This window comes from Vanellus vanellus (assembly GCF_965231255.1).
Source record: "Vanellus vanellus genome assembly, chromosome: 3".
Classification (NCBI taxonomy): domain Eukaryota; kingdom Metazoa; phylum Chordata; class Aves; order Charadriiformes; family Charadriidae; genus Vanellus; species Vanellus vanellus.
The window spans coordinates 76,811,408-76,833,867 of NC_138907.1; the positions used below are offsets into that span (position 1 = coordinate 76,811,408).

Sequence of the window (22,460 nt, forward strand, 5' to 3'; positions counted from 1 at the left end):
CCATTTATAATTTATTATATATGTCTACTGTCGGTCACAGTAATAAATGGGATAAGAATAAGAGAATGCTTTAAAGTTTCCTCTTAAAAAGCTACCTCAGACTTCCTAAATTAAAAACTGGTTTTGCAAAAGCAGAGAAGTGAAGCGTAGCAGTCGGTCAGGTTTCTTTGTTCAGCAGTGGCAGCTGGGTAACATCCATGGATGGGTGCAGCGTTTTGTGAAGGCGTTGTGCTGTTTCCCTAAATGCAGCACAATGGCCATTTTCTTACAGTCTGCAATACTGAGGGTCAGGACCACAACCAAGACCCTTCAAAGTTGACGCTTCCTGCTTGATGTACTGTTTGTGTCTTCGGGAAGTGTTCCTAATTCACAGGAGTTTTAAAACTATGCCATTGACACAAAAATTACCAGCCATGAATAAGGCAGGTTCAATAACCTTGAAAAGATAATTTTTAAGCCCACTTACCTAAATCACTTACATCAATGTGAATGCAGTACAACGGCTTGAGGTGTTTGAATTGCAGTTTAGCTGCAGGCTTGTTTTGTAGGATCAGGGTAAATAAAATCTTGGCCTTGAACTAGTATCTGTGTTTTGGAACAAACATCTCAATGCAGCACACTGCAGGAGGAAGGAAGCAGAATAGAAATTAGATCACTTTCCTTTCCTGCATTGTTTCTTCTAAGTGTAGTCTTCTTAGGTATGGAATACACATTTCCTGTTGTAAAAATATTGTAACAGCCTTCAGTAACCAAACAACTGATAACCTACTGTCACTGAAAACCAGAGTCATATTAGACGAGCATGTTTAGAGGGGAGTGTTCAAAGCCTGCAGATGATCATATCTCTCGTGCTCTGAGAAGATATTGAGCGTGAGCTACATAATAACTGCTGTGATTGTCATAACAGCTGTAGCTTTACAGTATGGAAGAAATAATAAACTTTGACTCTTCATACAAATAGCAATGTAAAAATATAGGTGCATTTGCTTCTTGCTTTTGGTTTCGTATTACCTATGCCCTCAGAGAAGATCATGTGGGTATCTTATCCTCTCTTTTTCATGTGCCTTAATGCTAGCGTGCAGGTGCTTTATTTATCTCTGACTACAGTAATACTGGTTTGTAACCCTATTTTGCAAGTTGTCTTAGAGCCTCATTAAGTCCCAGCTGCGCTAACTGCACTCTCTCTCTACTATGATAACAGTCATGGAGGTGGGAATTCAATTTAATAACAGAATCATCAATCATAGAATCATTTGTGTTGGAAGGACTTTTAAAGACTATCTAGTCGTACACCCCTGCCCTGGGCAGGGACATCTTCCACTAGACCAGGTTACACAAAGCCCTGTCCAACATTAAACATTTACAATGTTGGGGCATCTGCAGCTTCTCTGGGCATCCTGTTCCAGTGTCTCACCATCCTCATCACAAAAAATTTCTTCCTACGTCCAATCTAAATCCACCCTCTTTCAGCTTAAGACTGTTGTCCCTTGTCCTGGCACTACAGGTCCTAGCAAAAAGTCTCTCTCCTGTCTTTCTAATAAACCTCCTTCGAGTATTGAAAGGCCGCAATAAGGTCTCCCTAGAGCCTTCTCTTCTCCAGGCTAAACAATCCCAAGTCTCTCAGCCTGTCCTCATAGGAGAGATGTTCCAGCCTTCTGATCATTTTTGTGGCCCTCCTCTGGACTTGCTTTAACAGGTCCAAGGTCTTGTGTTGGGGACCCCAGAACTGGATGCAATACTCCAGGTGAGGTCTCACCAGGGTGGAGCAGAGGAGGAGAATCACCTCCATTGACCTGCTGGCCATGCTTCTTTTGATTCAGCCCAGGACACGATTGGCTTTCCGGGCTGCAAGCGTACATTGCCACCTCACATCCAACTTTTCATCCACCATTGTTCCCAAGTCCTTCTCAGCAGAGCTGCTCTCAATCATCCCTCAGTGGTGATTGCCCTAACCCAGGTGCAGGACCTTGCACTGTGCCTTGTTGAACCTCATGAGGTTCACAGGGACACACTTCTCAAGCCTGTCAAAGTCCCTCTAGATGGCATCCCTTCCCTCAAGTGTGTCTGCTGCAACACTTGGCTTGGCGTCATCTGCAGACTTGCTGAGGGTGTACTCAAGCCCACCGTCTATGTCATTAATAAAGATATGAACAGTACCAGTACCAGTCCCAATATCAACTCCTGAGGGACACCACTTTTTACTGATCTCCATTTGGATATTGAGCCATTGACTGCAAATCTTTGGATACAGCCATGCAGCCAATTCCTTATCCATCAAATAGCCCATCCATTAAATCCATAGCTCTCCAATTTAGAGACAAGGATGTTGTATGGGACTGTGTCAAAGACCTTACAGAAGTCAAGGTAGATAGTAAATTTTTATTTTGGTTAAAGCCACCTTCTCATTTCTAGTATTAGAAAAAAGTTTCAACCATACTGTTTCATCTTGACAAATGCTTTAAAAAATATAACATGACAATATGAGAAATTAAAGGAATTCCTTAGGACATTCAGTGATGGTTTTGATCACCCTTTGTCTTCTGACTCTCTAGACCAGTGATTCCAAAGTTTTCTTTCTGGAAGATTACACAAGGAGCAGGATACCACACACTCTAGGAACTAAAGTGTTTGATAATTTCTGATGATTGATGGTCTTAAAACTCTTATTCCCTGAACATGACAACATTTGCACAGGTCCCAACAAAGCTGAAAATGTCCTGCAGTCTCTGGTGATCAGCCAAAGTGTGGACCACACTTTGTGACCACGTTCTGGGAGCAGGCCACATAAAGGGTAGGAGAAGAAGGAGGACAAGTCTGTTTTTTCTTTGTGTAGGGTGATTTGATGTTCTAGATCAAGTAGTTTCAGTGGCTGTAACACATGATCACTCTTCTCAGAGACCGTGGTTCTTATGGACATTCAAAACAGCAATTTTTATCTCTGTCTTTGTTGTGGTCAGATAGCAGATGCGGACTTTTATTGTGGTAGAGCGACTCACACAAGTAGCTGCCGAAAAGGGAAGTGATAAGCCATTTCTTCACAAGACTTTCTCTTCTTGGAAGCACTCTAGGCACACAGAAAGGGGAAGTCTTGAGGATCTCATCTGGTTTTTGTGTGATACCATTACAGATAATTTGTCTTCATGGACTGATGGGGAGCTGGAGGAACAGAAGAAAAGGAAAATTGCAAGTAGCAGAGGTGGAAGACTTTATTGGGAGAGGAAGTAAAAGAGGGAGGAGGGAATAAGCTTGGGATCTGTTTCTTTGTTCTGATTTCATTGTATAAAGTTGAGGGACGAGCCCCATTCAACCCTGGTATCTTCCCTTAGGAGTCCTGAAAAACTGTGCCATTGATGTATGTTTTTTTAATTTTTTCCTTTAATACAGAAGTTATTTCAGGAGCAACAGCAACCAGATAGAGAAGAAAATCTTTAGTTTAATCTTTTATTCTCAAGATAGTCATTGTGGCTTCCTTGATCTGGTTTCCTACCATAATTCATTTTTACCTTGGAAAAAAATATCCCCAGTTTCTGTTCTTGAAGTCCCTGTCAGTGTTGCATCAATGTTCTCTGATACCAGACTAGGCAGCCTCGAAGCTACCAAAGCTTGGGCATTTAAATGAGTGATAAAGGCAGGAAAGTTTCATCCTGACGATCATATTGAAAGCAAGTTCATGCAATCCCCTAAATTTTAGAAGAATAGGAGAGAAGGAAGAAAAGCAGTTTGCTTTAAGGTGAGGGTACTATGTTAGGAACTCTTTTGAATGTACTATGGCCATAAAGGACTGACTTACGCTGTTCCTGGGGTTTTTGATGAATATCCTCTATGGAACAGATGTTTCATGTGTGCTATGTCCAAAGAGCCAATTATACATACGTCAGGTAAATTTAAGCTATAAATAAAATGCTTTGTATACATCCAAATGATACGTTTGTCTTGATTCTCCCTTTCTTAGACAGCATGCATTAGTTTTACTGCTGAGAAGTGGGCATGTGTTTGGGTCGTGCTTTGTTTTCTCTTATTGTTTTCTTCAGTGAGGAAAGGAGGTTGGGTAAAACTCTTTTCTGGTCTCTGTTGACATCAGCACATTCGATCTGCCTGCGTCCAAAAGAATTATGTCAAAGCAATTGCCTGCATTTGTTTCTTAGTGTGTTCTCGAGCAGCGCTGTCGCTTGAGGGTCAAACTGGAATACATTAAACTGGAATTGGGGCAGAAACTGCAGCCAGCCTCGGGTCAATGATGCCTCTTGAGATTTGTGAAAGTGACACTTCTGGGGTTCATTGCATTAACCTCCATAGCATTTCTGCATCTGGTCTGGGTGACTTACAAAAGCAGATGGGATGGTTAGTCTCACATTCTCCCATTTAATTCTTTTTCTGTGTGTCTGGAGCAAAAGGACAAGCCTTGCATCTGACTTATTTCTTAATATTTCACAAATTTTTCAAACCCAGGTATTAAATTTGTTTCTATGTAGTTTTTATCATTTACATTTAGGAAGGTTACCACGGTTACTTCATCTGCAAAAAATAAGTCTGTGGAGCATAGCCTATGTGATCTTTGTCATGGTACATATTATGACATAAGCAAGCCTTTACAAGGCTTAAAAACACCATTGCACATGTGCTTAACAGAACATCCTAATACTGTAGAATGTAGATGGGATTGCACCAGAGGAAGAGGGAGAAAAATGCATCCAGGAGGACAGAAAGGATTAAAATGCAAAAATGCACAATTCAAACTGTGCTTTAGCAGGCACTGATTCATCTCTTACTAGTAGCTCTGAAACCTCTCTCTTGATCATCTTTCTCAAAACTTTTGCTCTTTTAGTTATGAAAGAGTTGCCAATCACAGTTTTGAGTCTTGAGATCTGTTGATGGGAATACCAGGTAGAGCAGAGACCAGGTGGTGGTGTGTGTGTGAATGCATGTGCACAGATTTATATCTACACCACACTTGGACAGGCCTTTTTCTTCCCTAATTTTCACAAGCTTTCTTGCTCTAGTTCACTCTGCAGAAGTTTTGTACTACAATAGTTTACTTAAAACGGGATGTTTCTTTTGTGTTTGTAACATAGCACTGAGATTTTACTATGCTATGTATGCTGTGTTTTAGCAGGCATCACTTACTGAAAGTGACTGAAAGTTTAAAAAATACATTTTTTTTCCCACCTGCTGAACAGAAAGACATCTGTAGAATGATAATTAAAAATAATTAAATGCTTTTATGAAATAATGCCTTCTAATGGAGTGGCATATGTGAACCAATGCTGAGATCAAGTAATTGAGATTATTTTATCTGTTTTATTTACAGAATTTACACTGCAGCATTCAGTCATAAGTGGGTTCATTCCAGAAGCTTAATATGAGCTGATGCCAGCAACTGGCACAAATCAAACACTCCTCAGCCTTCCCTACTCCTGCACATTGACAGGATTAATACTTTCTGGCCAAAGGCCCAGGTTAAGATAGACAGCATGGACAAAAGCTTGCACTGCATCCTTAAAAACCACCAAGCTTAAATATTGGCAAGCTGTGGGATGAAGCAAATTCAGTAGCCTGGACCCCCTGCTGAGCACGTGGTCCCCATGGTCCTTAGGAGCCCACCTGCCAGACCCCATCCTTGGGATGCAGAGACAAAAGCTTTCTTGGCAGCATCCAATTCCCTCACCAGGGTGAAGGGGAAGGAGAAGACGTGGATATCCAGAGTGAGCTGGGAGGTGTCTGCAGGAGTGGTGCTCACATCCACGCACCCCACTTAAAGACACTAACTTGTTTTCCTGAAGAAAGTAGATAGTACATCGGTTCATCCAGAAAGGGTGAAGTTGGGAGAGGAAATATCTGTAAGGTATGGAGGACCCCTTCCCTCAGCCTAATTCTCTAAGGTCACCTTCTGCAGCTGGGGGATCCTGGGCTGGGATCCCAGGCAGATCCCTGCGATGAGATCCCAGTAGCAGGCAGCAGGTGAATTGAACTGCTGAAACAAGGAGTCGACAGCACTCTCTCAGTGGCAGAACTGTAATAACTCCCATCAGTTTCCTAAAAGTTGTTTCCCTGACATCTCAGTGTGAGGAGCTTTGCACAATGAGGTTTTGTGTGGAGCCGGGTGCTGGGAATTCAGAGACGGCTGCCTGCAGGTCCTGCAGAAGATAGGCAGATGGGTGTCATCCGTACTTAGACAGCACCTCAGCCCCAAAAGGCTGGGCTTTCCCCTGGAGGCATTTTGCAGACCATGAGCAGGAAGGCTGCCAGGATTACTACCCTGAGAGAGGAGAGAGTGTTTCTCAATGGAAACACAAAGCAGCGTCTGATGCGGTGACACTCACCTGACGCCCAGCTTTATGCAGGCGTAGGTCTCACCTGCAGGAGTTCCTGCTTCATGCCTAATAACCCAACCTGCATGGATATGCATCCTTTTTAAATCAAGCACAATTATTTTCACAACTTTGCAGAGATGGACAGTACATCACAACCTGTAGTATAAACGGTTAATTGCTGGTTAATTGCCCATAACAGATCATTGCTGAAAAAGCAAAACAAAATTGCCTGTTCACAATCTGTATCGGATTAGTTTCCAGTTCCAGTGCATTTTCCACCTTTGCTAGATTAGAACCTGATGATAGCAAATTTATTCCCTGTATGAATACTCCTGTACTGTGAACAAAACAACAAAATTCCGTCTAAGCTTTTTGTTTAAAACGAAGCCTTCTGCTACCCAGTGTTTTCAGTTCTTTAATCTCTCTCCCCTGAACGCTCTTCCAGTTTTCCAACACTTTATTTGAAAAATGGAGCAGCAGAACCTGATACATTATTCGCGGAGCAGAGGAACAAGAGCCAAATACAGCATCACTGTAACCTACCTACTCATCTTTTGATTTTCATTTGTTTGTACAGCTGAGGCTCGCATTAGCCCTTTTGGCCACAGCCTTGCGTGGGGAGTTCATGTCGAGCTGATTGCCTCCCAGGACCCCTGGTCTTACATTCAGTCTCTGCTTTGGAGGATAGAGTCCTCTCTCTCCCTCTCATCCTGTAAGTATGGCCTGTATTCTTTATTCTATTAAGGTGGTTCTGCACTTGGCCATATTAACACCTAAACTGGTTTCTCCCATCTTTCTACAGACCCCAGTTGCTCTGTGTCAGGCTTGCCCTTCCATTGTTTGTTTTCTGTTGTCCCCAGTCTCATGTCTAACTGTAATGACTTAACTTTCCAGGTCACTGTTAAGGCTATTAAATAGTAAAAGGATGATGACCAATACCTGTGGGAACTGAACAGGAACCCATCTGTTCACTAATAAATACTTTCTCATTTACAGTTACACTTTGGTTTCCTTCATTTATCAGCTTTTTAATACATCTAATATGATTCTGGACTCAGAAGTGACTTCAGCATAAAATACGTTTGAGATTTTTGCCTGACCTCCCTACAGTGCTTCCCACCTATGGAGTCCTGCTCTCCATGTACAGAAGGAGCACACGCCATGCAGGCTTCAAAGCATTCAGTTTCAGAACAAGTCAAATGACTTAGACTTGTAATACTGTCAACAACGCTGCCTTCGTCAAGTGAACTTGTAATTTTTGCATGAAATGACATCAGATTAGTTTGACAGGATCTGTTTTCCTTAAAGCCAAGTCGATTGACTTTAATTATAGAGCTTTCTCTTTTTTTAAGATTTTATTAATTGAGTCCTATGTTGGTTGTTCTATCCTATGCAAAATACTGGAAACTCAGCTAACTGGCCTGTAATTACTTTTTACCCTTCTTAAACAGTGGCCTAACATACGCCTTCCTCCTGCCCCTGGTCCTTCCCCAGGGGCCCAGAACTGTTTTAGATGCTGCAGTAAGCAGCTCCAAGGCTAGTTCTCTAAAACCTTCTGAGACAAGTTTACTTCTAGCAACTAAACTGGAACACCTAGAATTCTGTTTCTGCTGCTTAACATCCCCTCTCCTGGGGCTGCTGTGGTGGGAAGTTATTTCATCATCATTATAAACAGACAGTCTCACCTTTTACCTGTGTGCTAATCAGAAATATTTATTGAATAACTTTTGCAGCTGTCATGTTGCTATGAATGATTCTATGACTTTTATTGTTCAGGATTCATCTTTCATAATCCACTTAGAAAAATAAAAAATTACATATCTGAGTCTATCTGCCTTAATTTTTCCTAACATCTTCTTGCTTCTTCTAGATAATCTTTATTTTAGCTTTTTTATTTGTCATTATCTTTTCCCTTTTCGCTTTTCATGTGTTGGTTTTGTATATAACACTTCATATATTTTTTCACTTCCCTGGTAAACCCAGCTGTTGGGGTTTTTCATTGTGTGTTATTTTTATCTAGCCCAGTCTTCTTTTCATGGTTGTAACATTGTAGGCATTTAGGAAATGTCTTAAACTGTTCGCAGATGTCAGCAACTTTCTGTACGTTCTGTCTTCAGCCTGATTTGACTCCTATTTGCTACAGTTTTGTGAAATTACCTCTCAGAAAACATGCACTGTGATTTTAATTTACGTATATATGAAGAAGGTCTGTTCATATATTGCATAGAATTGTACTCGTCTGGATTTGATCATAGACAGTGTTAGTTGTTTGCACAGAAAGTGTCAGTCCCTTTCTGTCTAAACAACCAGTAACCTTCTGGTTTGTGACTCATTTAGCTAATTGGCAAGAGCTTTAGTTCACAAGGTTAGGAAGGCTGATCTTTCCTTAAATTAGATTAGTAGTTAGTAATTCACCATTGATAGCCTTTTGGAAAGTCCGTGTGTCTTTTAGTGGAGTGACATAAGGTCTCCAGCATAACTTGTTCGGATTGAATGGGCCTGAGATAACACAAGGGGTTTTTTTGTACTTGTTATATTTAAGTGTTGAAGAAGCCCATCATCCTGTGTTCTGCAGTGATTCCAATGGTCTGTAACAGATACTAATACCCCATCTTGCATGTATCTTGATTCATAAATATCCAAGGTTTCTTACTTCCAAGTTGTCAGTCACTCAGATATTATTTGTGACATACAGGGCCTGTCAACTCCTCTCTTCTATTTGAACTTCTTACATTGGTTACAACTATTTCTTTTAATATTCTGATAGTCTAAATCTAGCAGTTAGTTTTCTGGAGTATTATTTTGCATTGCTACTCTGCAGGCAGAGAGTTTATCCATTTTTCCAGATGCTTGTAATTAGCACATAGGCAATCGAAATGGGTTATCTTCATGGAATCATAGAATCATAAAATAGTTAGGGTAGGAAAGGACCTTTAAAGGTCATCTAGTCCAAACCTTCCTGCAATGAACAGGGACATCTTGAACTAGATCAGGTTGCTCAGAGCCCCGTCCAACCTGACCTTGAATGTTTCCAGGGATGGTGCCTCTACCACCTCTCTGGGCAACATGTTCCTGTGTTTCACCAATCTCATCATAAAAAATTTCTTCCTTACATCTATTCTAAATCAAAACACTTAGTTTAAAACCATTACCCCTCCCTCCTATCGCAACAGGCCCTACTAAAAAGTTTGTCCCCATCTTTCTTATAAGCCCCGTTTAAAGGGGCCTTTAAAGGCCACAACAAGGGCTCCCTGGATCCTTCTCTTCTCCAGGCTGAACAATCCCAACTCTCTCAGCCTGTCCTCATAAGTTCAGAATCATTTTCATGATCCTCCTCTGGACCCGCTCCAACAGGTCTATGTCTTTCCCGTGCTGAGGGCTCCAGAGCTGGACACAGTACTCCAGGTGGGGTCTCACCAGAGTGTAGAGGGACAGAATCACCTCCCTTGACCTGCTGGCCACCCTTCTATTTATGCAGCCCAGGGTGTGGTTGGCTTTCTGGGCTGCAAGCATACATTGTCAGCTCACGTGCAGTTTTTCATCCACCAGTACCCCCAAGTCCTTCCCCTCAGGCTATTCCCAATCCCTTCCTCCCCCATCCTGTATTGATACCAGGGGTTGCCCTGACGCATATGCAGGACCTTGCACTTGGCCTTGTTAAACATCATGAGGTTCACACAGGCCCACTTCTCAAGCCTGTTCAGATCCCTCTGAATCGCATCCTGTCCGTCAGGCATGTCAACCACACCAGGCAGATGGGTGTCGTCTGCAAACTTGCTGAGGGTGCACTCAATCCCACTCTCTATGTCATTGATTAAGATATTGAACAGTACTGGTCCCAATACAGGCCCCTGAGGGACACCGCTTGTCACCAGTCTCCATCTGGACATTGAGCTGTTGACCACTAGCTGTTGACCATCTTCTTACAGCCTCTGCTTTGGTTGATGTTTTGCTTGATGTCATGGTTTTGTGCTGAATGTGCTTTCGGTTGCTTATTTAGTCTGACTCGCCTAGCCTGGCTGGCTTACAGAGAGTGCATTCGTTCCCTATAGAGAGGTCATTTTCTCTTTACAACGCAATCCACAAATCTGATGTCTGTCCCCTGTGCTGTTCACCTGGTTGTTAACTTCTGCAGTCTTCAGCTTTTTGTCTTTTTGTGCTAGGAGACAGGAAGGAAATCCAGACAGGATCTCCAGGTCTCCTGAATTGTTGACAGTTGTGTAGTCCACAAGGTGAAACCCTGACTGTCTGCTCCAGATTGCCATCCAGTCCTGCACTTGTCTTTTTTGTCTTAAATACAAAGAAACAGGAGAAAACTCTGTTGTCTATCTCTTTTCATTCTCCTGATGAGGATGGTTGGAGCTGTCCTGGGGGCACTTTAGGTCAGTGCTTTACAACTGCTCATACTCAGAGAACCAGTTAAAATGGGGGGGGGGGGGGGGGGGGCACACAGGCAGTGTGAGAGGGAGCTCAAGCATCATCCGCAAAATGCTGGCATGGTGTCCAGTGCATGTGTATTTGCTTGGTCATGCATGTGCGATGGGCTTGTGGACCACCTAATGATTTATGGACCCTGGTGCTCCCTGGATCACAGGTCAAGGAACACCGTTGTAGATAATCCTGCGTGCTAGGTTGAGCAGATGTCCACTTGGGCAAATATCCACACTCTGTTCTGTGTGACTGACAGGATCTTCAGGTGGGTTTTTAGAGCTTTGCAAATGTACCTTCATTCACAAGCCAGATTTAAAGTACAGTTCTTCTCCTAAGCGTATGAACCTTGAGAAAGAATAAAAGAGGGAGTGAGAGAAATAAAGAAATCGCACTTCCTCTAGCTTGAGGGAAGGGGCTATTAAAAAGTGTTTGTGTCTGCTGATTTTGTCACTCATTGAGTAATAGAAAACTGGACTGAAAGAGACTCACCCAGTCCCTGACCAGAGGCAGTGCCGTGCCTGGCAGATACTTGTCCGGCCTTCACGTCGCCTTAGGCAATCTGTTCCAGGTTGTTTTGCTGTCCTTGCCAATAGAAAGGATTTTCTTCCCTGACACCTAACCTAAATACCCACAGCTTCCATTTAGTCCATTATTTCAATGTGACTTTCTGCTTAGGCCATTAAGGATTCAAGTAGGACCTCCTGTAGCTGCACTGAGGATATTGCAGTAGCTTTAAGCTAAAGGACCAAATTATAGACCTGTAGCTTAGAGTCACTGCACATGAGCATCCCTTGCAGATCATTCCTTGAGCAGTATGTGTAATGACCTCAGGTTTGTCATGAAATCAAATTATCTCTTCTACTTGTCCTCAGATGTGGACATAAAACTTAAAAATAGAACTACCATATGCTTTGTGATACTTAATTACTTTGAGCAAAGCAAAAGGGCCTTCTAGCTGTTTGCTGGCTTCCTTTGCAAAATACTTACTAACCCAGCAGAATCTCTTTTTCATGGCCCTTAGCATCTGATCCCTTTTTAAGCCCCATCTTCTCTGGTTAACAGAAGTGACCTTTCCTCATGATTTTCTCCAACCATCACTCCTTTTTTAAACTCACAGTCCTGTCTCTTGAAGCACCTGTGATGTTCTGCCATGTTTCTTGTTGGCCCATTCTCCCCCAGGCTGTGACACTCCAATTCAAGCAGTGCAGCCACCAAAGAGTCAGGGCACGCTGTGGGATTAATCACCAAAAATGAAAACTCATCAGTCCTACAACCATATACACAGATACCAAGGCAAAGAGGACAATACATCGAGGAGAGATAGCATCTCTCCAGCATTGTTGTTTTGTGTTCCCCTGTTGCTGCTGCTGGTATCTTGAAACCTGGTATCTTTTCAAGAGGCAGGAGAGGGAGACAGAAAGAAAAGCAGAGAGAGATAGAGAGGAGCAGGCCTTTTGGGATATAGGTTCATGTGTATCAGTTTCGGTACTACCTCCTAGAGTTCCCTGAGGTAGCATTGGGGTGTAGGCAACCTCATTGGGCTTTGTGATACTGCAGCGTCCACTCTGAGTTGAACAGTACTGATCCGCCTTTGGAGGCGGAAGGACTTTGCTGTGGGTCACTGGTTCTCAGCAGAAGCCAAGGAAGGGGACAATAGCTTCTCTTTTTCCTCCCATTCTTGTGGATTCTGTCTTGATTCCCCTCTTGTTAATGTCCTGCTTTGCCGATTGCCCTATCCAGGTTTGTGTAGGTTATCTCTGTTTCTAGGGACATTTCCCAGATCTTTGGTACTAGGGACTACGTGTGGTTAAAAGGAAGGAGAGACTGACCATAGACTTCCTACAAGACATCCCCGGTGGCACAGATGAAGCCTGTGGCAGCACAGGATTGTAGAACATGGGGAGCTGCAGTTTGTAGGGTAGCTAGCAAAACAGCGTTGAGAATCATTTGTCTTAGTGGCCTCGTGGTTGGACTGCATGCATCAACACTGTCAGTCTTCTATAACAAGGAATGCATGTTAGTGTGTTTCACTATCATCTCAGCCTCCCACTCTCTGGTTTTCCAGATTTCAGAATCTCTGCTAAAAATGGACTAGATGGTAATGTGTTATCTTTGTAATCCTGATGAATTCATCTCCAGGCGGTATCTCAATTCTTGCCTGGCCGGTTAACAAGACTTAACCCGTGTGCCTCTGAAGTTTTTTTCCAGATCGAGATCATCACTTACATATTATGCACTGTGACGGGCTGACCCTAGCCAGCAGCTAAGCCCCCACTCAGTCGCTCATTCGCTGCCCCCCAGCAGGATGGGGGAGAGAATCGGAAAGGCAAAAGCAAGAGAACTTGTGGGTTGAGATAAAAACAGTTTAATTAGTGATGGAAATACACAGAAAACAAGTGATGCGAAAGCACTCACTCACTCACCGCCTCCCACCAGCAGACAAATGCTCAGCCAGTCTTCGAGCAATGGCTACTTTCAAAAAACTACCCCGAGATTTTATCACTGAACACAATGTCATACAGTGTGGAATATCCCTTTGGTCACTTGAGGTCATCTGTCCCGGCTGCGTCCCTTCCCAACCTCTTGCCCACTTCCAGCCTACTCACTGTGAGGGTAGAGTGAGAAACAAAGAAGGTCTTGACGCTATGCAAACACTGCTCAGCAATAGCTGAAACATGGGTGTGTTATCAACACCGTTTTGGTCAAAAATCTAAAGCACAGCAGGTTTTGGGCTGCTAAGAAGAGACTTAACCCCATCCAGACCCAGTACACTTACGTACGCTGTCACACACTGAACCCACAGTGGCAACAGCTGGCTTTGAGAAAACAGGTCTCACTAGTAGCACTTTTTTTGTTGTGTGTAACTGTGGGCAGAGTTTTCCTGTCTTCCCGTTACTGATGTAGTCAGTACCTTCAGCACTCTGGTTGCTCACTGGCCTTTGTCACCCTGCGGTTACCGCTTTGTCTGGGGTCTCTACCTGTAAGCATCTTTGCTGTTGTAGTTGAAGCCAGCTGCAGTGATGGTGGGGATTTCTTTGCGAGCTGGCCACAGGCAAATTTTTGCTCCTATTTAGGAAGGAGAGCATTTTTTTTCCCCAATGTAACTGGGCAAATAAGGAATTTAAATAACACTTAGCAGTAGCAACCTAGGTGAAACAAGAGCCCCTTTGGGAGAGAACAGTGTCTGGAATGGTCTCAAAGTAAATAATCTCCTGATTGGGGACTCAGCTTGTTCCCGTTTCCTTGCTGTCACATCCTCCAAGTTCTTCAGTCACAAATCAGGAATCGGACAAGGCAGAGAAGAGATTAGTTTCATTTGTGCATAGGCAAAGGGGGGTGGGGAGGGAACAATGGGGGTTTTTAAGAGAAAATCTTTCTCTATGCTTCTTACATATTCCAAAGAAGCAAACAGGCAAAACTTCTATTCGCGGTACAGAATCCCTTTTCCCCCTTCCTTTCCTGCCCATCCTGATTCACATTTTGCATTCTGCTCCATACTGTGGATCAGATGAACACCCATTAATCCCAGCTAGATTCTTAAAATAAGAATTGAAAGAAAAAAATCAGAACAGTGTGAATCAACCTGCAATCATCTTTCTGTTCTCTTAACAGGGGAAAAGAAAGAGGAAATCAGTGGAGACACTGTTTCACTACTTCTTTTTCCAAGATGAAATGATTCTGGCATTTGCAGCAGTTGTTCTCTTGGTACAGGTTTTCTAATTTATATACTTAAAAGGCACTTTAAAATTTAGGCGCATTAGCTCAAAATGCTTATGCAGACCATCCACCCACTTCTCTCTGCTCGTGAATAGAGCTACCACAAGCAGCCTGATGAAGGAGGAATGTGGCTTGAAATCACGGTATTGAATTTACATGATGTTCTTGTGTGTTACTCAGAACCAAGGATAGACCCATACTTTGAGGGGCTTAACTGTAGAGTAAGCAGTGTCCTTACTGTGTGTAGCTGCTGCCTTTAGCTGTTAATTTCAAAGCTTCCTTTTAAGAAAAAAAACCTCATTTTAAGAAAAAAAAAAAAAGAAAGGCATCTTAAGTGCAGTTTTGAGGCTGACTTGCTCTTTGGTTTATGAACATAAAACCTGCAGGCCTTCCTTCTCAAGTTAGCTATATGTAATCCTCTTTCTTTTAGATTAAAATTAAACTTTGGATGTTGATGCAAAAAGAAAAAATCACAGAAGAAACTCTCTGCAGAACTGATCTTCCTGTGCTGAGTTTTTCTAGAGCATTTTTTTTTTTAAGTAATAAAAGTCCTGAGACAGTACTGGGTGTAACTCAGTTACTGTTACTTTAAGAGATTGCAGGGTGAGACTCTGCTTTAATTGCTTGTTATATTTTGTTCTGTTTTGGTTTTGCTGAAAGGGGTGTATCACAGAGAGTGGAAAAAAAATCACTGTTTTTTGAAAAAGATGAGGCCATGACATTCACAGACTTGGCTGGCAAAGAAGCTGCAGAAAACTGAAAGGGTGGCAACGTGTCCTTTTGGTGGGTGGTTTGGAGGGTTTGTCTCATCTTCTTACATCATTTGCATTGGGGAGCTTTTGATTACTGCTGCTCCAACAGCCACATTGTGCTAATGCATCTTCTTGTGGCCTTGCCAGGTGACCGCCCCACCAGCCAGCTGCCGGCCAGTCCCACCACCGCAACTGTCCCTCAAACAAGCACCACATGTGGACAAGGTTATTGTCCCTCCTGCCCAGCTGGAACACTGACTTCCTTTCTCCTCTCTAGCATGTAATAAATAGAATGTGTAGATGTACAGTTAATACATAGATTGTCTAGATTGTAATGAATCTCTTGCTGAAGAGGAACCATGCCCCACTAGCAGGACGATGGATCTGTTTATCAAGACATTCATTGTCCCTTTCTTCCTGGCAAATCTTCCTGTCCAAATCTTCATCTTTCATAACTGACTTTTAGTTCAGGTTGCAAAGGGGAAAAAGAGGAAAGGGAAGCACAGTGTTATGCTTTGCAGACATGTGTTAAGACTTAAACATCATCTGTAGTGTCAGGAAGCTGTCGTTTCCAGGGCCACATCCCAGTCACTCAGCGAATGGGGAGGAACAGCAGGGCAGAATAAGGCACTTCAAAGCTCCTTGCAGGGTCTGCTCTTCTCATGGCAGCAGGAGCTGCTCCTTTTCCTGAATCCCTTCTGCCACCATTGTAGAAGACTTCCAAAGCAACTTTATGCTGACAGGAAACAATAGTAAGAGCACTCCAGCACCGTAAGAGGCATTTGCTTTGAGCAGTATGGCAGCAGGAGCTCATCTAAGACTGACTGCTCTTCCTACTCCTCCGGCCATGGATGTCCATTGACACTGGGCAGTGGCTTGACTTTTGACTGCTACAGAGAAACAAGCACTTAAACTGCTGAGATTTTTCTGCTCAGCCCGCTAAAGTAGAATCCGGGAGTGAAGCATTAAAGGGGTCTCTTCAAAAGTCAAATTAATGCAGCCCAGGCATTTTTCTGTGCTCTTTTTCTTCTAAAAATGCTGTTTCAATGCAGTCGTTGATCCTGATACATACCTGACTTATAATTTTGCCCTGGTGTTTCTGGCCTTTTGTTCAGGAATACCACATTGTGTCTGTGAGATTTTCTGCATATCTTTAATAGTTGCAGGACATCCAGTGGTACTACTGCATCTTCTCTGATTTACATTTTTTAATGCAATATGACAGGTGTGATGCACATGTAGATTTGAAGGCATTCTACACAAATCCCCAGTCTACAGCCTCTTTCAAGGCTGAACCAGTTCTATCACATTGCAGTAAAATTCTATTCTTTCTAGATCAGGCATTAGTATAAAAATTATATGTATATAACATATACATATAACCCACAACCCACAAGCCTGAGGAATAATGAATAACACCCAAGAGTTCAATTATTTTAAAGCATTTGTTTATATCTTATTGACCTGCTTTATGATTCCTAAAAATTGTGGAATCACTGGTCAAGCTGGAATGAAGGTGGTCCTCTAAAAGATCCCAGAATTAATAAATTTAAAAAAAAAAAAAGGCAACAAGTGTTGCTATTTTATTCCATCTGTTTAATTTGAGTTGGCTTGAAACTGACACAGAACTAATTCTGGAAATCCAAAATGCTCCCATCAGCATAGATGTAAGTCAAAGAGAGGTCAAAAAGCAGACAGCATGAGAATTACTGACCTATACAGGACTAGATTTAAGTGTCTATTTGTTGCACAATTTGGAATGCCTTCCTAATGACTTGTAATAGTCAAAGGAGGTGAGCAAGACTTTTCTGAAAATTGGGGGGGTTAATGTGTCTCAGACTTGTGTTTCAAAATATGTACTCCATCAGTTTCTCTCTAGGGAACTACTAATGGTGGCATGGAAAGTAAGACATTTCAGCTTCAGGGTAAATTTCTGTGTTGATTATTCCCCATATCCAGTCTGCAGGAGGCATTCCATGGAAAACTAAAGTCACTTTTAAAAATTCTTGTAGTTCTTATTCTTGGGAAGCCCTTTCTGTCCTTCTTGCATCTTCACAGTAACTCAGAATATGGCATTTTTAATATTAAATCCTACTGTAGGTCATGAAATTTGGCTTATTTGATGTAACAGACTGATACTTCTGTGGTGCTTTCAGCAAAACATAAAACACCAAGAAGAGATCCCTCAGAGAATATATTTTTCACAGCCATGCTGGATACAACCCTTGGTTTGATTAACAAGCATGTTCACCACAGACACTGAATAAAAGCCAAGGATTTTGTTGTTCTGATTCCTTTTTAACATAACTGTTTCTTAACTCAGCTTTCCTGCTGGTGCTTTCCAGACAAGATTTGTAAGATTCGGTCACAAAAAGACAGTTGACAGTTACCAGTCATTCAGCATTTCCCTTTCATGTCTTTCACTGAAAGGAGTTCTAAAAATATACCATCAATTTTTATTCCAGAGAAAACCAAGAGGAAGGAGAATGCGCCCTGCTGGGTCTGAACCAGCTCCACATCTCTTCAGCAGGTTGGAGCCCTGTCCCATGGTGGTCTCCTTTCCTGCGCAAGGGGTTGGAGGACAGAGGCTCTGGCATGGCTAGGAGGGTGCCGAATAGACAGGTGTTTTCCTGCATCCCCCTTGCACCCCTCTCTCAAACATTTTAAGGACCCATTTTCTCCTACAACATTCAAAAAAGCAGGTTCTGAAGAGGTACCGTAATTCAGAGTTTCAGCTGCAAGTTGCAAAATCTTATGGAAAACCTTCTGATGCTCTGAAGGAGTGAATTTACACCAGTCTTCCTCCCATCCATCTTTTCCCATTGGCTTACAACTGCAGAAAATAGACTAAGCAAAGGTTCATCAGTAATTTTTGCTTTTCAAATATGTGTTGGAGCTTTGAGTTGTAAAATACGAGTATGAAAAATGGACTTTCCTGGTACTCCTGGACTTTTCCTGGGCTTTGATTAGCTAACAGAGGGCTGCTTTTGTTTCTGTTAATGGAGTGGATGTCTGGCTTTGGTGGGTGTTTCAGTCTTGGCTTCCATTTTGTGTCAAGAACCAACAGAAAAACTGAAGGAGGGTGATTTACAATAATAATAGTGTTAATAACGTCTTAGCCTTCATCTGTCTCCTAACTGAAAGCCATTAAGGTGCTGTGACTATATAAATAATTAATAATGACATAATTAATTGTATATCTTTGTTGAATAATGTTTCCAACATGTGGGAGGAAACTACTATTCTGGTTAGGCTGATGTTGGATTGCTTGCAATGTAAATGTTGGAGTCCAAGAAATATAGCAAGGACAAGAAAGGAGACAAATAACATAATGGTTATTTTCATTTGTCTCTAAGGAAGTCTCAAAAACCATGTACATTTTTTATGGTTTCATGAAAACACATGTTTTATATTGCCCATAAAAACACAACTTTAAAATAAACAAATACAACTCGCTTGCATCAGAAAAATTCATTTTAATTAGGCTAGTAACATACCTTTTAACAATACCGTTGTCAAATTATGATAATGCTGCGTGACCCATAACTCACACAACTGAGAAATTCTGCCTTTGCTAATGGGATTGGAATAAAATCTTGTTCCTTTACTGTAAGTTGCACAGCATGTTGGATGAACAACGCTGTGTGCTTGTCTCTAGAGAGTTTAGTGTAAAACAGCTCCAGATTTTGTTTGGTGATCTCAGAGCTGGCTGGATAACTCCAGCCTTCCACAGCTCCAAATGCTGACATGCAGGGAGATGAGACTTTCGGATATTAAAAGCCTGCTCTGTGATACTGAAGGAGATTAGGTTTTGGAATCCATTCATTGACACAAAGGCCAATGCTGAATGGAGGTTATATTTATTGTCTATGAAACTCCTGAGTTAGCTGAAATCACTTTAAGCGTACATGTATTCTCTCACATTTAGCCAGCTCCCTGTGATGCTGGTTTCTTTGAGGCAGGAACAGACAACTTTCAGGGGCTTGGCTTGAAAAGATGCATGCATGTAACACCCTCTGTCACATTTTACAAGAAGCTACGATCAAGCAGTCTTTATACTCGGATTGTCTAGACACTGTGACAAAGTGGGAGAGGGCAAGTGAAAGAAAAAGCCCTTATTGTCAATCATTCACTTTGCATCAAATTCTCCTTCCCTGTGTGCTGCTATTGCCAGCAAAAAGATAAAGGGAGCAAAAACCAAACAAAACCCAAGAAAATGGTAATTCACTGGTTTTCTATTTATATCATTCCTAGCAAAAACAAAACCCCAAATCATTATTTTTTCTGAAATTACCAGTACATATGTCTAACATCTCCTGGTTTATTCATTTTTTTCAGAATTAATACTTTGAACAATTTTATTTTTGCACCTGATTTGTCTTTTTAACTTTTTCCTCATCAATGTGTAAATAAAGCATGTAAGGGCTGTCTTGTCAGCAATTGTAAATTGGCAAGTGAAATCTTCCCAGATTGCAGTAGAGATTTTTTTCCCTGCTCAGCTGATTGTTTGTGAATGAACAGGAAAACCCCTTTCCCCCACTGCTCTCCCATATTTCAAGTTTGCCATCTTTTTCTGTCTTTCATCCTTTCGTTTTCTTTTCTACATTTTACCATGAAAACACATGGGAAAAAAAAAGAGGAGAAACAGAGCTGGGAGAGGAAAGGGAGGAGGCGATAGTTTCACAGGGAGGTAAGTTTGCAAGCCAACAAAAAGGCTGCTGAGATTCTTCTTCAGATAGTAAAGCCTGCGTATCACTTAACTGTTTTGAGGTGAATAAGTGTATGTTCCAGCACTTGCATTTCTTAACCAGTCTGCTTTAATGGTTCACTCTTCCCTGTTTGGACATTTGGCGCCTCTCTCTGCCCTTTCTCTGGAGCTGGGATTTCCCTCTCTGGCATCTCCCATGCAGCGTTTGCTCGCTGCCCACGTTTTGATCTCGGCACACCAGAGGCACGCTTTCACAGAGGCACAGCAGGGACCAAGCAGTGAGTCCCAAACCTGTCCCTCCCACCCAAAGCCTCCTGGGGCTCTGCCAGTGCTGATGACCGTGAGATGAGCCCCGTGGAGCCCTCAACCTCCCTGTGGTCCTACTTCACTCACTGGCAGTGCTCATGGGGCTCCTTGGCTCTGAGAGGAGCCGGGAAAACCTCACCTCTGAGTGACATCTCCAAACAGAGGGTCTCCAGAGCCAGACCGTCCTGCTGTTGAAACGGGTAAAGGCAGCAGAGATATCTCCCCAAGCAGTTTTTCACAGCTGATATGAAGCTGTCCAGGGCACCTCTGCACCCATCACCGTCCCTGTGTGGGCTCATCTGGAGTCACTGCTGGTCCTGGGGATGGACAACCTTGAGCCACAGGTATCCCGCACCTCCAGCACTGACCCAGCTCCCAGGGTGAGCAGAGGCTGGAGGCTGGCACGACTGCCACAGCAGTAGCAGCAGCAGTATGTTTTGCAGGCTCTAGGCTGCAAACCCCTTTCTTTCGACCTATTGTCACTTCAGTTTCTTGAGGGATCCCCGTTCATGTCACCCGTTGCAGCAAGCGCAGAGTCAGGAGTCCTTGTTTCTGTTTGTGTGAAGGGACTTAAACATTTTGGTGAGGGAACTCTACTGAATGTATGTGGTGTCCTGAAGGAAATAAAGAAATGCAAAAACGGCACCTTTAAGTTACGCTAAAAGCAAGAGACGATAGGCTTGTCCTAACTGCAGGCAGTACAGCTTGGGGAAATACATTAAAATGGTGCTTGTTTTTCTGAACAGGCTTGTAGAATAATTGGAAGTATCTTCAAATAGTAGAAAATACCCTTCAACAGAAGGGCTTTATAATTAGGCAGGTTAGATTTAGGAAGCAGGTATCCAGACTGTGGACTGTCACAGACAAGCAGGGAGATGCTGCATAATTTTTCAAGCATTAGCAGCAGAAGAGTATGTTTTTTCTGAATCCCATGAGTTTGTCAAAACCAATTTCCTGTGTTGATGTTGGGGTAAGGCATACAAAATAGCCAGCCTGGCAACTACAGAAAAATGAGGATATTTGAAAAAGGATAGGCTTTTTTGTTACCCTAAGTGATGGATATTGGCTGAAATATGAAAAGAAATATGGAGGGAAAAAGATGTGCTTTGCTATACTTTTCTTTTTTTTTCTGTTCTCTGCATTTTCTCCATGTCTGTTGATATATTCTGGACAAAGTATGTATAGTAAGTAAAGATTTTTCTATTGTCACTGCTCTTCTTGCAGCCCCAGTGTTCTTCTTGCTGCCCCAGTATGTTGTTCTTGCAGCCCCAGTATGTTGTTTCTGTGCCAGGTTACATGTAAACGTCGCCATACCAGTTCAGATCAAGGGTGCATCCAGACGAGTATCTGATTCCCTAGATTCATCACACTCAGCTTCAGAAACTCAGGTTTTGTGTCTAGATTCTGCTCAAGTCAATAAGAAAGAGTTTGGGAGCACCGGCACGTGGATTATAAGATGTTAGAGCTTGCAGCTGAAAAGCAATACCAGGTAACAGGGCTAATCTTGCAGGGCTGCTTCTAAGATGTGGGGAATCACCCTCTGTCTCCCTCCACCTAGAGAGAGGTAGGCACCTAAAATTAAGAAAGATTAACCCAGGCCTTGGTAACGCCCCATGTGGGGACTGAACAAGAGGTTACAAGAATTAAAAAACTCAAAGCAATTTTTTCCAAGCCGTACCCTCTCGGCTTCCTCCTGTCTGGGATCCAGGCTTTGAGATGGTCTGCATTCGACATGTTAATTCTTCCAGGATTTTCTCTAGTTCCTTAACTCATGTATACCTTTGGCAGCCCCACTGTCTGCTACCAGCAGGTTTTACCCTTCAGGTTGGTACTGCATAAAAGGGCGCTTCCTTTCGTTTTAGTTGTGCCATCTGATAACTCCCTCCCACTTTCCTGTGCCGTAAGAACTATCGGCTCATTGTGTCTGCTTTTCTGCCTGTCACGCAGAGCTCCAGCAATGGAAAAAGGTTATATTGCCTTTAGGTGAAGTCAGCTCCTGTGCAGTTGGCAAGGTCGAACGTGAACCATGAGCTTAAGTGCCTCGCTCTGTGTTTTGGGGGCAGACTTGGACACCTCCAGCTGTATGTTTTGGCCGTGGCCTTTGCCTGCCAGTGGTGCCCTCCTGGCAAAGGGTGAGCAAGAGGGGAAGCTCCTGCTGCCTCCGTGCAAGCCATTGCCCGGCGGGGCTGGGCAGAGAGCTGTCACCACCATAAGAGCAGTCAGGACCTCCTTCCC

The 22,460-nt window shown here is 42.8% G+C and overlaps 1 protein-coding gene across 1 annotated transcript in view; it reads left to right on the forward strand.

The window, feature by feature from the left end:
* FYN (FYN proto-oncogene, Src family tyrosine kinase) overlaps positions 1–22,460 on the forward strand; it is a 140,285-nt gene that overhangs the window by 77,882 nt on the left and 39,943 nt on the right. The window contains exon 3 of the mRNA XM_082480601.1: positions 6,889–7,023. The gene's annotated coding sequence lies outside the window, so the exon portion shown is untranslated. The remainder of the gene's footprint in view (positions 1–6,888; positions 7,024–22,460) is intronic.